At 31.7% G+C, this 15,350-nt stretch overlaps 2 pseudogenes; one reads left to right on the top strand and one right to left on the bottom strand.

The window, feature by feature from the left end:
- Window positions 1-8,572: 8,572 nt before the first annotated feature.
- Window positions 8,573-10,431, bottom strand: LOC120148426 (annotated as a pseudogene).
- Window positions 10,432-11,423: 992 nt separating this feature from the next.
- LOC120148436 lies at window positions 11,424-15,022 on the top strand (annotated as a pseudogene).
- Window positions 15,023-15,350: the final 328 nt, after the last annotated feature.

The raw sequence follows: 15,350 nt of genomic DNA, 5'->3' as shown, positions 1-15,350 counted from the left end.
TTTTTACAATTTTGCATCTTTGCTTATTACCCCTCTAAATTCTGCATATATATATATTCATCGGATAAAAAACTTTTTTATACTTCTTACTAGGTCATATTTTATTTATACTCGTGACTTGTCTTTAATTTTAATGATTGCATTTGACGCCACTTCGTCATTTTCTCTTTACGTTTAAGCTCGTCTAGTGTCCAAATTTGATTAGCTAACTAAGAAATCTCATACCAGGAGAGAGAAAAACCCAAAAGGGGGTTTTACTATAATAGTCCAAACAAGCATTGTAGAGTCAGTAGGTCGGACGTGGATAGTACAAAACATGAAAAAAGTAAACATTTATGCAACATTGAAGACGTTAGGAAGTTAGGGTCCCCAAGAGCCCCCTCCACGGTGTCTGATATGCACAGTAAATGAAGTTGGCAGATCCAACCTTCCAATTAAAACCCGGTGGCCACTTGCCGAGATGGAACTTGAGCCCACCTCAGTTGCACCTTCCTCTCTGCTTTTGGATTGGGGTTTCCAATTATAGGTTAAATGCAGTGATATTGACCCTCTAATTTTCCTCTATCGTAGCTCCATCTTAATCCACATTTGCAAGAATGGAAAATTTGTGAACCAGAAGTAGGATCGATGGTGCTTGTCGTTTAATGTGTTGTGTAAGTGTGTTTATATCTTTTTGGGTAACTTGCACCTGCAATTTGTATCGTGGTTTGAGATTTTTATCAAAGTTTGTCATACTCACGTAAGAAACAACATGTTTGCTAGCAATTTTGTGTGGGTTAAAAGGCTAGTACAAAACATGTGAGTCCCCAGACTCACACCTTAATTTAAAATTGTTAAATATTTAAAAGATGATTTGAGTTCGAGTAATTATGTTTGTAGGGATATATGTGTTAATTAGGGGTTAGTTAAACTTGATTCGACTTGAAATTTTGATTTTTTTTCAATTTCGAGTCAACTCGAATTATCAATTCGGTTTTCGAGTTCGAGTTCGAAATTTTGAATTTTTGAGTTACTTGAAATAAAATTATGACTTAGGGGTGACTCGAAAATTCAAGTATTTTTTTAATTCATCCTTTATTTTAAGTCACAATAAAATACTTGTGCACTTCAATTTTGACTTTTTTTATTAAAAATATACTCTCTCTCTTTGTTTATTCTTTTACCTTTGCATTTTACTCAACTTGGTCTTTTAACTTCAATTGTTTGCAAATTATTTCTTCCCATCAATTCTTGACTCCTTTATACTCTCACAAAATTTTGCCCTCAAAATATTTCTTTAAATAACATTATAATTTTAGATTGTACTGATATATTAAATAACATTAATATGAATATATATATATATATATATCTTATATGGTTAGAAAGTCAAAAAATTGGAACAAAACCTTGCATAATACTATAAATAATTATAATAAAATTAATATAGAAACTCGAATAACTCGATTCGAATGAAAAAAGATTCAAGTTAAGCTCGAGTTGTAAAATACGACTCGTCAAAAAATTTTGAATCAACTCAAATCGACCGAATGTTCACTTATTGTTAATGGTAACTTTTTGACAAGATATTGCCTTTGAATACCCTGAATTATTAAAATTGAATAAAGTATATTAATAAAAAAATGATATTTGACCCTTCAACTTTTATTCCGAGTTGTAAGGTCTTAATTTATATGAGTTGAGATTAAATTAAAAATTATTGAGAAACGTTGATTACAATTTTGGGTCGAAATTAAAGACACCAAACGTCCTTGGCGTTAGTTAAACCGTTGCTTTCGCTTTAATGTTAGAGCTGATCAGCCTTTAACGTAATTTGTTTTTGGTTTGTTTGGGTATTTGCTTCTGCGCTGCTTCACATGCTTAAATGAAGTTATGAGAGACCGGGGTAATGTGTTTGTTTGGTACATAACCCCTCAGGTAATGAAAATATTATTTTCTCTAAAGTTTGTCAATTTGAACAATTACCTTTATATGATGTATGTTTTATTACTAAATTAAAAAATTCTGAACATATACTTCCTAGGGGTGTTAATGAGTTAAGCAACTTGTGCAGTTTGAACTCGACTCGATCAAAACTCGATAAAACTCTACTTAGGTTGATTTGACTCGAGACCTTAACAAGTTGAGTCAAGCAAACTCCAACTCGACTGATAAGTTCACGAGCAACTCGTTAATTGTTTTTTATAACTTTTTAGTTGTTATCTTAAAAACTTATTTTTATTCAAAAAAAATTACTAATTTACTAATACATAATAAAAAGATGATAAATGATTAATCTATTATCTTTCTAATAAATAATAAAAAAATACTAAATTATAAATTAATAATTTATTAAACCCAGAGTATTATCATAAGATAAAAAAATAGGGAGGTGAGATAAATGTAATATTTTAATGGCGTGAATGATTTATGTTTTTAAAATGTAATATATTATTTAATAGTTGGGTTAACTACAAAAAATCATTTACGTTATATTTTATCACTTTTGGTCACTGATTACAAAAAACATAGATATAGTCACTTTCGTTTTTATTTAATTAAGATATAGTCACTTTCGTTTTTATTTAATTATGATGTGATCACCCCGAGTTAATTATCGTTAACATCAATTAAATATTTTGATAGAATCACATATTTGGTCTATGTTATTTACATATTCTCTCAATTTAGTCATACTTTTAATAAATTAAAATAAATTTAATCCTCCAATTGAATTTTTACAACTCGGAGTTGACTTAGAATTTTTTTCGAGTCTACTCGAATCAAATTTTCAAGTTTCTGTTTAAATTTAATTATAAATATTTATAATATTATGATATTATTTTATTCCAATTTAAATGATCTTTTATAACGATATACAATACATCTGTATTTCTTCATATATTTTTTTCATATGTGATATACATTTACAAAAATCGAGAGACTCAACTCAACCTTAAAATCGAGAGACTAATTACTAAAATTTTTGAGTTATTTGAGTTAACAACTTGGTTTGAACTTTAAAATTTTTTCAAGTCGAGTCGGATTTATGAAGGTTAATTCTCCAACCGAACGGTGACACATGGCATTAGGAGTGAGTGAAATTTGGCTCGACTCAAAGACCCGATATTTTTTACTCGTCTTGAAAACTTGACTCGAATTAACTTCGAGTTGTAATTTCATAAACCCGACTCGACTCGAAAAAATTTCAAGTTTGAGTCGAGTCTCTCGACTTTGTATCATAAATGTATATCATATATTAAAAAATATGAAGAAATACACATGTATTGTATATGGTTATAAAAGATCATTTAAATTGGAATCAAATAATATCATAATATTATAAATATTCATAATTAAATCTAAACAGAAACTAGAAAATTTGATTCGACTCGAAAAAATTCTAAGTCAACTCCGAGTTGTAAAATGGGATTAAATTTATTTTAATGTATTAAAAGTATAACTAAATTGAGAGTATGTAAATGACGGGGATATATATGTGATTATATCAAAATATTTAAGTGTTGTTAACGGCAATTAATAGGGATGAACACATCTTAATTAAATAAAAACGAAAGTGATAATATCTTATGTTTTTTGAAATCAATAATCAAAAGTTGACAAACATAAAGTAATTGATTTTCATGTAGTTAACCCTTAATATTTCTATAATATTAATTATTTTTATCATAATTATATTTTATTATCTTATTATGCCAAAATTATTGTCATTTCATTTGAGCCCAAACATACGTCGTACTGTACGAAATTTTGTGGGCCCATTCCCACCCCCATTCGACCAACATACCCTATGCCCCCATGGAGCCATCATCCATTCCAAAGGATTTTTTTTTTCTTTCCCGTCAATCAAATCTATGAATCTGAATGGCCAATCTCTTACTAGTTACTTTCCGAGTAGGATCCCAGCCTTTTAACAAAGCACATCCAAAGTCAACCACATTTCCTTACACAAATTAACCCATGTCTGATGGCTGTTAATTAGTAACCCAAAAGCAAATATCATTTGATTAATTCATCAATCAGTGCATTCGATCTTTGTTCTATATCTTTTAGGTCATAAATCTCACTAAGATCACTCTTCTTTTTTTTTTTCTCTCTTTTAGATAAGACTAGATTTAGAATTTATATAAAAAAATCAAATGAAGTGATTGGTTAGAAATATATGGGTAGGATTATTCAGCGACAATGAAGTGGCCGGTGAGAAAGACGATTAGTTAACCGAATGAAGGACAAAAGAAGAAGAGCAATCAAATTGCAATCAATGATATCTCTGGCCATTGCCCTGAAGCAAAGGCTGGCTGCTGCTGATGGTCGCATTGGCATTCAAATGAATTGAAAAGATACAGCCATTGGCTGGCTTAGTAATTCCATACACAACATTTGCGTTTACCAGTCATCTCGTGTGATAGATCGATGTATAATATAACATTTTCACCACCATTCATGCATGCAATGTATAATTGATGGAGGAATGGCATTTTTTATACACTATTTTCAGCCTATCAAATAATGGTCCGTCACATCATCGCTCTTTACTAAGCCCTAATCGTTCTTCTAACCTTAGCGTTTGCCCTATCTTACATCGCGGGGAAATGGCACGCTTGTTCCATTTTTTGCTCAATAAGATGAATTTTAACCGAACCATTAGGGTGTTTTGGTTCACGGAATGTAAGATTACCGTGTTTGGTTAAAAGAATAAAAGATTATTGGAATGTATATTTGACCAAATTGTCCTTATTATATATTTGTTTTTTAACGAGTTGGAAAATATTTATATATTTTCTTTAAAAAATTTAAATTCATAAAATTTATAATTTTTTTACAAAATTGAAAATATAAAAGGTTTAATGAAAGGATAAAATTTTATTTTAACCCCTGAACTTCATATAAAATTTTAATTAGACTTTTTTTTTATAAATCTAAAATAGTTTAAGGATAAATTTGTAATTAACCTTCGTAGAATTTTTATTATTCAATGATAGAATAAGTATATTTTTTAAAGAAATTTTTTAAGGGCATTTTAGTCCAAAAAGCCGATTATCCAACAATACTAAGGAAAGGGAGGTAATGACATTCCCGGTAATATACCTCAAAAAATCCACTATTGGTAATAAGATTACTGGGAATGACATCGGCCAACCAAACGGGAATGTGGATTCTATTCCCATGGGAAACTCACATTCCCCCAACAATGTAGGATTCCCATGGATGGAATCCACATTCCCAAGTTTGGTTGGCCGGGAATCTCATTCCCGATAATGTTTTATTACCAATAGTAGATTTTTTTGGGTATATTACTGTGAATGTCATTACCTCCATTTCTTAGCTCTTGTTGATTATCGGCGTTTTGGCCTAAATTGCCCTTATTTTTTTTTCTTTCAAAAATACATTCTTCTGTCATTGAATAATAAAAATTCTACGAATGTTAAATTACAAATTTATCCTTAAACTATTTTAGATTTACAAAAAAAGTCTATATTAAAATTTTATATGAAGTTCAGGGGTTAAAATAAAATTTTACCCTTTCATTAAACCTTTTTATATTTTCAATTTTGTAAAAAATTATATAAATTTTATGAATTAAATTTTTTAAAGAAAATATATAATATTATATAAATATTTTTCAACTTGTTAAAAAAATAAATATAATAAGATAATTTTGTCAAATATACATTCCAATAATCTTTTTTCTTTTAACCAAACACGGTAATCTTACATTCCTGCTAAACCAACCAAACACAAAATACAACATTTTCAGTAATCATATTCCTCTAGTAATCTTACATTCCCATGAAATCTTATATTGTAACCAAACGTATTAAGTTTTATTTACTTTTTGTGCACGTTGCATGTACGGACAACCGAATTCATATGTCGTAATTATGGCGTTTGATGTGAAAGTAGTGGTATTGGGTGCTGCCTCCCGTGCTCTCTGAAACTGACAACAAAAGCATATGCGTAGTCTTGTCAAAGCATATATGTGATTAAGAGAGAAATACCAGAGATTCATAGATCATTACACTTCGGTAAGAGACTAGATGATGACATAGGACATGATGCTGTCCCTTTAAGTTAACCAAGTTGAGTGGCAATTTTCTTCCTTTTTATCAAGCTTTTAGGCGGTGAATCCGTGTTTGCCCAGAGTTGGAACGAAGATGAATCAACAAATTTTGTGGATTTATGCCTTGAATTGATAACCTTCGATTGAATAGATATATCACACGGCCGTTGATGTAGCCGACAGACAGGATGTTGTCACCTTCTATTTTCTTATATTGGTTTGATTTGTGGTGGGTAGGCAGGCATGCACCATGCTTATATTGTGTATCTCATTCGGCTCTCCACCACCACTTACCTCTTACCTTCACCAGCCGATCATATGGCCCTATTTCACATCAGAAAATGACCTTTCCGCATATTGGACGGTCGGGAATCGTGTTGCGTGATCTTGCGGAAGGGCAATTGTTTCCGTAATAAAGTTGGGAGTCAACTTACCGAGAAATCAGAATTAGGAGTGTAAATGAAAACAACATTTAATTAATTATTTGTAAATCACTATATTGTTTTTATTAGTTAAATAAATAAGTATGAATAAATTTTTTATATTTATTTAATAAACAAATAAGCATAAATGGATGTATAATTGATTTGTTTATGTTCACGAACAAATCGTTTGAAAGTTCATTTATTAACTCATTTATAAGCTCGTTTATCCAATTTTTATTTTCCTTTTTATTTTAGCCATTCTAAATATGGGTAAATGTAAGAACTAAATTGAATATTGGGTAAATTTGAAGATAAAACTATAGGACTACTGGCATAATTTCATTTTTTTAATTTTCATCAATTTCTAAACATATAAACCAACATGTTTACGAATTCTAAATTGAACCAAACATGAATGCATTAAAAAAGTTTAAACAAACACAAGACAATATTAAAAATTTAAACAAACAAGAATCAAATATGAACACAAAATAAATAAAAGAGCAAACACAATCTTATTTGTTTAAGCTCAGTTCATTTGTACCCAATTTAAATAAATAATGTTCAAACTATACTTTTTGATCATTTTGTTGCCTAAATTAATTTTAAATCAATCCAGGTGTATAACATTACAACGTTGTCATTTTAAATGTCTCTATAATAATGGTTTAAAAAGTCCCGTTAAGTGACGTGTCACGTTCTGATAATTTTGAAGATTTTATTTTAAAACTTAAAAATAAAATATTATATTTAAAAATATTTAAAAGCAACCCCTCCCTCCTAGGGGTGTTCATTTGGTCGGTTCAGTTAACCAACCGAACCGAACTGGCCAAAAATCATTAATCAATTTTTTAACCGTTCCGTTAATGAACTGATTTTTTTGAAAAATTTTTAATCGAACAAAGTTCGGTTAATTTGGTTAAACAAAAATTTAAACACTCCTAAAACTAAGTAACATCTAAATAATATATTAAAAATTTCTTAATTCAATTAATTAACCGATTTCGAATCGAATTAACTAATTGAACTTTGAAAAAATTATTAATAGTTAACTGACCGAACATAAAATAAACCAAATTTTTTTAGTTCAGTCAGATTAATCAGTTTTAACCGATTAATGAATACTCCCTCCCCCTCCCTCCATCCCCCATCCCCCAATGTGGGTCAATCGACGACAATGATGAAAAACGAAAGTGACAAGCGTGGGCATAGAGATTAGAATAAATGTTTTCAAAGTTCTGAGTTTTTTTAAGATTTTCAAAAATTTTGGGTTCTTAAAAAAGAAAATATATTTTAAAGTTTTTTATTTTAAATAAAATCATCAAAATTATCAGAACATGACATTTGTCATTTAACATAATTTTTTAATGACAGTTACGGTTGAGACACCTAAAATAATAACATTTGTAATATTAGCACCTAAATTAACTAAAAATAGTTTAAACACCTAATAAAAAAACAATATAATTCAGACACTTATTTTATTAAACCTTACGGTCCTAATCAAATTTTATATTTTTAGAGGAATATTAGCATAATAATGTATATAAATTCTAGAGTTGCATAATTTGAATGGTTGCAAACTAGGTTGAGGCAAATAAGCATTTTCCCATCCTATCTGCAGATGATTGTTGGTCAATTTGTGTAACAGGAATCAATAGTAGTCGTATAATACTCTCTCTGTCTCATAATTTGTGTCTTCTATTCATTATGTATAATTTTAAGGAGAAATATTTAACCAAGAAAAATAATAATTATTCTTAAAAGTTGATTGATAGATTTAACATATCTTTTGATATGTGTAAAAAGTGAGACATGTAAGGATGAAAAAGAAAATATAATTGTTGTTTTGTTAATTTTTTTAAGACATTTTGAATGAAAAAAAAATTAAAAACAAAAAAGACATATCTAGTAAGACATAGGAGTGTAACTACCATAAAGGGCAGCTGATTTTCGATGAAAGTTCACTAAAGTTTACTTTTTTTTATTTTCTTTTTCCAATGTTATTACTATATCTTACATTCTATAACTTCAAAAGCCATCAAACTGTAATCTAAGTGTTAATTAATTATCAGTTTTGCGACCAGTATTACAACTACGGTTCAAGAATACTGGATTAAAACTCCAACAGAGCTTGCAAGCACGATATAGAGCATTAAATATCAACCCACTAGAATGATGGTATTCATGTTGACAAACATATGAAGATGGCTAAGCCTTTGCTTTTCCTGCTTGATGAGATTGAATCCTCTGCTGCACCTTCAATATCTAGTAGACACAATGATCAAATTTAGGTTTTGCTTTTACTCAATATTAGTATTTATGAGGAGGCAAGTAAGCAACTACCATTAAAACGAAACAGCAAGATGCATACATGTACAAGGCAGTTTGTAAATGGCCATGGTATTAAAAGAAAAAACATAATTTGCTCTGTGATGTTAAACGCAAAAGTCTCACTGATTCAAAAGGCAAACCAACAAATATGTAAACAGCAGAGTGGCTTAAATGAACAAATTTAAATGAAACTGGACTCTGATGAATCATGCAAGCCAACTAGTATTACAAGTAAGGACCTAAAAGAAGACAAATAGAGTATAAGCAAACTAGCACCCCACTGAAATTACTTACTTCAAGTACTCACTAAGAGTCTAAGACCGCCCCCACCCCTAACCCCAAAAGAAAGAAAGAAGAAAAACAGTAAAATAAGGATTCAGTAGCAGGTAGAACCAAACAACCCTTGTTTAATGCTTTGAACCATATAAATAATCAATCATAGTCTCAGATGTCAAAATTTTAATTATTAATTTGCAATTCAGAAAAATGGTGTGCTGCTGTTGTTTAAAGTCAAATACACACAATTTATAGAGCATTGAAACAGCACAATAATAGCACTTTGAAAGGAAGAAAACCAACCGCTTCTCTCTTGCTGTGTTGTTTCTCTTCCAAATCTTGAAGAGATCCATCAAGCCGCTTCCTTTAGACAGAACCAAACTTTAACATTTCATGAATGGGCAGATACAATTACAAGGTAAAAGGGTACTGCGGAGCATGTAAAAATAAAGAATAACAGAGGAAGTACATTTGATTACAACTCTGCAAGCTTGCGGTGAAGGCGAAGCACATAAAAATTCACATTATGGACAGATTTCCATAACAATTAAATCAACTTAGCTCATTAGGCATTCTAGTTGGTTTTCAAATTCTGGTTGGGAACCACATTTGAAAGCAACTAATTTACATTCTAAACTTATAATCCAAACACCACTGACCACACCTTTGTACCCAGCAAAAAATACTATAAATGATTTCTTAGACAAGATAAACTATCCACAATATCCTTTAGCAACAAAACAAAGGTTAAAGGAAAATGTGAAACGAATCTTACAATTCAGCAGATGTATTCGATTCTCTTACGAACATTGGCATTAGCCTCTGCTAAATCTTGTTTAACAAGCACTGGACCGATCAACTTGTACACATTTGCATCCTCGTTTAATAAATCCAACTCCTAAGAACATTTTCAACAAAAGAAATAATCATAAAAAGACATTTCAAGGCCAATTTATTAATCAACCAATTAAATCGGCACAATAACGAAAACACATCGAAACCTTGAGGACTAACTCGTTCTCTCCCAACTGAATAGTGTATTTCTTCCTGACTTGATGATTCTTCGCTATATCTGGCGACACCGTTCAATTAATACTTTAATAATAAAAAAAGCTACAGGGTTCCTTAATCGTAATATTTGAAAGCAAATAGGGATTGAGTGCAGAAGACGATGATAATGGGTTTGGTTAGGCTTGCCTTTTTGGAGTTTGCTAAGATCGTTAGCTTTGTTTTCGAGGTCCCGCTGCAGTTCTCGAAGAGCTGTGGAGGAGGAACTCATTCTTCTTTTGCTGCTTTGTTATTCCAGGATCTAGCCGATTACCTACCTATTCTGAGCTTTGATCGACAGAAGCCGTGCTGAATAATTGAAAGGCCTATTTGGGCCGTACTTCGGATTGGATAACTCAATGTCCTACAATAATCCTTAATTTATTTGGGCCTTCTAGTATCATATTCACATCTGTAATTAATTGATATAATGTTAAAAATGTTTCTATAGCTTAATTAAATAATTATTTGATAGGTTAATTCAAGTGATAAATAGTTTGATATCACTTAATTATGTCTTAAATTTGAGTTCTTTATTATGTCAAAAATTTCTGCTGAGAGACTCACCCACCACGAGTCAATTCGAATTTATTAGGACAATCGAAAAAATAATTATTTTGATCATTATACTTTTAAAATAATTTATCTTTTAATATTTTATTATAAAAAATAAATTATTTGACTAATTATTTTTTTGCTTTTTAAATATTTTATTAAAAAATTAATTCAAATATAATTGATTTTTAAAGTGTATCAAGTAAATATATCATAGTATTGTAAAATTAATTTTTTTAACTGATATTGTATAAAATTTAAAATAATTAAGCATAATAACTCATTAAGTGAGTTTAACGATTAAAAGGAATATTATTTTTTTCTCTAAAAAATTTGTGTTTAATAAATTATATCAACCAAAAATTTGTTATCAATTATTTAAAATTAAAACATTATTCTAAATTATTAAAAAATTTGAGCATAAAGGCACAAATTGAAATCGAGTGAATTGATTTATTGAAACGTAACTTTCCAAAATTTTATCTAATTAATATGTCTGGGCCTGGTTGTTCTTGTGGTCCAAACCAAAACCAGTTGTAGTAACGGCTGTCCAGCCAAGTTGAAATCCAACAGATTCAAATGCCCCCTTCACGCTCTCAAAGGGCGCGTCCCTTCTCAACCCTGACTGACAGCCTCCCTCCACGGTTGGGCGTTGACCATTATATGTTGTCATTCCTTCAAATGAAGTTTTAATCATATCTTTTGTGTGTGGTTCTAACATGGACATGAGATCTCATTCCTCGTCTTTGAATTTACAACATTTCTCCACGCGGGACTCTCTCGGTTCCCTAAACGACACGCATTTGTCCCCGCTTTATTTCGCCTCCCACGCCTTTCATCATCTCGGTTTCGCGCTGCTGCATTAATTTTCTACTCTCCTCTCAAATTACACTTAAAACGATCCCGATATGTACATAAGCAGAGTCCACAATTCCGTCCACACGTCGTTAAGGTTAACGCAACCAATGATGATGTAAGTAATAACATTCTGCTTCTCAATGTGGGTTTCGAAATGGTTTTTTTTTTTAGTAATTTTATGATTTGGAATTTATTTATATTTTCTAGGACTCAATGGGGATTACTTCTTTTGATGAATGGGTGGTTGATGATTCGGTGGCAGCATATGTGTTTTCTTCATCTAGTGATGGGGAATATAGCGATGGAAATCGTGTTAAACCCTTTGGCTGAGGTGGATTTGCCTCCAGTCTCAGCTGATGATTCTGTAACCATGAGGTCCTTGACTTCCCGTCGGTATTCTTTGATTGGAAGAAGCCCAAAAAAAACACAGGCAAGCTCTTTTACAAATTTCCTGACAGAATGAGCTTCAAATATTTAGTATTTTGATAAACAAATTAATTGTTTTTGCGGGAGGCTTCATGAATTAATACACTTTCCAAGGCCTCTTTTTTATGGTTTGCCTAAATCAATTTCAGGATAAACGTTGGGCTGTTAAACAACATGGGTATCATAATCTTCCTGACAATGGTTATTTTACTTGTTGATTGGTGCGGATGGAAAATTGTGAGGCTACCCTTGGCACCGTTTTACTTGACCTCCCCATTTTTCATATCTTTGGTCTTAGCAGCAGGTGCAGGTTACATTTGTATACCATATCTTAAGACTCTTGAGTTCCATCAAATAATTAGGAAAGAAGGTCCAGCAAATCATTCGAAAAAGCAGAGGACCCCGACCATGGGTGGACTTTTCTTTCTACCAGTTGGTGTATTTGTTGCAAACTTTGTTACTGGTTTCTCGTCTGTTGAAGTTGCTGCTGCAGCAGCAGCAACCTTAGCTTTTGCTATGATTGGATTGATTGATGATGTCTTATGTGTCATTAAGCAACACAGCAGTGGCTTTTCTCCACGTTTAAGACTATTTTTGGAGGTAGCTACATTTTTGCTTGCCTCTTCGGCTCTTTCTTTGATCATTTATGGTTCATCCTTGTTGCCACATAAGTTTATTTTTATCCCAGTTGTTCCACTAATGTCCAACTGTTTATCATTGTAGGCTGCTGTTGGGATTTGGTTTTCATTTTGGTTGAATGCTACAACTTTGTCATCACCCTATGGCATGTATATCTTCTTGTAACTAATCTTATCACATTTATTTATCTTGTGGTAACTTGCGTTCCTTTTCTTGTGCCAGAGGATTTGAAAAAAAATCTAGTTTAGTTAATTTGCTATTTGAAAAAAATATAGGTTCTCCTGATCTTATTGAAGTTCTCTGATGGAAAACCATGTTATACATTCCGTTCTTTATATAAGACTATTTTAAAAATACAGACCCTTCTAGTGACGGAGAAATATCAATATAACAGCTGTTAGAAACTTTAGCACTTAGGTGGCTGAATCTCAATATGTGTGTTTCAGCTCTCACTCTCTCTGTCAGATTATCCTTTTTCTTTTCGGTCAAGAAGTCTTTTATTAGTGATGGCTCAATTGTTCTGTTTGCTTTCCCCAGACCATTTTATTACTTCTTAATGCAGGAAAATGCTGGTTCCTCTACCTGCACCACTGGGCATTGTGTGCTTTGGAAAATTTTACCTATTGTTGACTCCATTTTGTTTTGTTTCCATGGGAAATGGGGTTAACTTAACTGATGGTCTTGATGGTCTGGCTGGAGGGACTGCTGCATTAGCCTTTATTGGAATGTCAATTGCAGTGCTTCCAATATGCCCCGGTTAGTATGAATTTGGTTTTCAACACGTAATATTATTAGTTGGAAGAAAGGAGCGAAATTTTCTTTGTTCTCGGGATTGAGCTGCATAGCTTTTTTGTGACCACACTAACTCTAAAGTTTACCTATGGGTCACTGCAACAATAACATCTCTTAAGTCACATGATTGCACTATCAAGCTGCTTCATCTGAATGATATATGCAAAACATATTTTAAAGCTTACTCTTGGAATCTTGTTGATGTTGTTTTGGCCTCTTCCTTTTTCTTCCATCTTAATATTAGAATGCTATTGTCGCAATGGCCAATCTTCCATCTTAGTGAAACACTAAGGCTCTGTTTGGTATGAAGGATAGAAAAACTTATGGATGGAAAATTTGTTAATCTTATGATTAAGCTTCTATCAACCATTTGGTTATCAAATTTTCCATCCTTCATACCAAGGAGAGCCTAAAATTTTGTTTTGAATTTTAATCTTTTTTTAATGCCTTTTCAAGTATTTACCTTATTGTCATTTGATAAAATCCTTATTCAACACATGATATGTTTGATATGAGTATTATTTTTTCCTTGTGTTTGAGTACATGAGTGGCAATAAACCAACTTCATTGGGTAATTTGTAGCCGCTCACATGACTTAATATGAACAAAGAGAATGAATATATTTTGCTCATTTTGAAGAGGCTTTATTTTTTACTTGAGTTTTTACTCGTCTTTCTAATTCCAAGTTCAGATTTGTACTAATTTTTCTTTGCCATGCTATAATCAAGTCTTTTCCTTATGTTACATAACAGACATAACATAAATGTTTTTTCAATCCCAATCAGAACTTGCTATATTTGGAGCATCAATGGCCGGTGCCTGTGTTGGTTTTCTTTTGCACAACCAGCACAAAGCATCTGTATTTATGGGTGATACAGGATCCTTGGCCCTTGGTGGTGCTTTAGCTGCAATGGCTGCGTGTACAGGAATGTTCTTTCCCTTAATATTTCTTCTGGTATCTTTGTATTTGAAGCATCATCGGTCATTCTGCAGGTATAGTCAGTTAATTATCTGATTATGTCCAATTTCGTTGAAAATCTTTCAAATTCGATTAAACTTTGCATCTTTATATTAGTCTCAGTTGCTTCTAATAGTTCATTCATGACTCAATATTAATACCGACTGTATGCTGCCCGCTTTCTCAGACATCATAACTGACTTCTGTTGTTTGTTAGTTGTTATACTTCAAAATAACAAAGCACATGCATGGAAGTGGGCGGCGCTTGTTTAGAATGGCACCTTTCCATCACCATCTGGAATTAAGCGGGCACAAAGAACCAATGATTGTCGCTGGCGCATATGCCGTATCCTGTGTGTGGCTTTATTTGCAGGTTACATGGGCCTTATATCGGTATAATGTCTGTCATCATTTGCATCCATCTCCATTTTGTTTCACTTAGTTATAGTCATAATAGGTCTTCTCTTTTCATTCGCTCCGTTTTTGTGTTGACACTGTTGTGCTATGTTACTCGAACTTTAGATATGAACGTCAGGTATGGATGCATCTGACGCGAGTATGGCCATTCCTTTTAAAGATTTTCTCTTGTAGTTGAAAGGCCATATCTCTATAATTCACGTCCGAAAGAATTGTCGGACACAGATTTGGAAAAACGAATAATAAGAGAGCAACATAGCCATAGTGGTTTAGGAGATGTAGGAATTGGTTCATGTAGTTGAATCCATTTTTAAATTATTTCATAAATCTAAGATTTCAACAAGTATAGGTGTCTTGGCCTTTTCCCCCTCTAACTTATGCATGTGAATTCAAGCGTAAGCGTTCCTGCTTGCTGGTATAAGTTTTATTTGATATAAAGGATTACAAATGAATGAAAATGAAAATTTCTAAAGTAGAAAATAATAATGAATATTAACTATTATTTTTTATTCTTACATTTTCTAAAACATTGCTGGTATACAAAGTTATTGAAATTCCTTTC

Source organism: Hibiscus syriacus, unplaced genomic scaffold, assembly GCF_006381635.1.
Source record: "Hibiscus syriacus cultivar Baekdansim isolate YM2019G1 unplaced genomic scaffold, ASM638163v2 tig00110957_pilon, whole genome shotgun sequence".
NCBI classification, from domain to species: Eukaryota; Viridiplantae; Streptophyta; class Magnoliopsida; order Malvales; family Malvaceae; genus Hibiscus; species Hibiscus syriacus.
The sequence above is the reverse complement of the archived record's forward strand: the minus strand, read 5'-3'. Positions and strand labels throughout refer to the sequence as shown.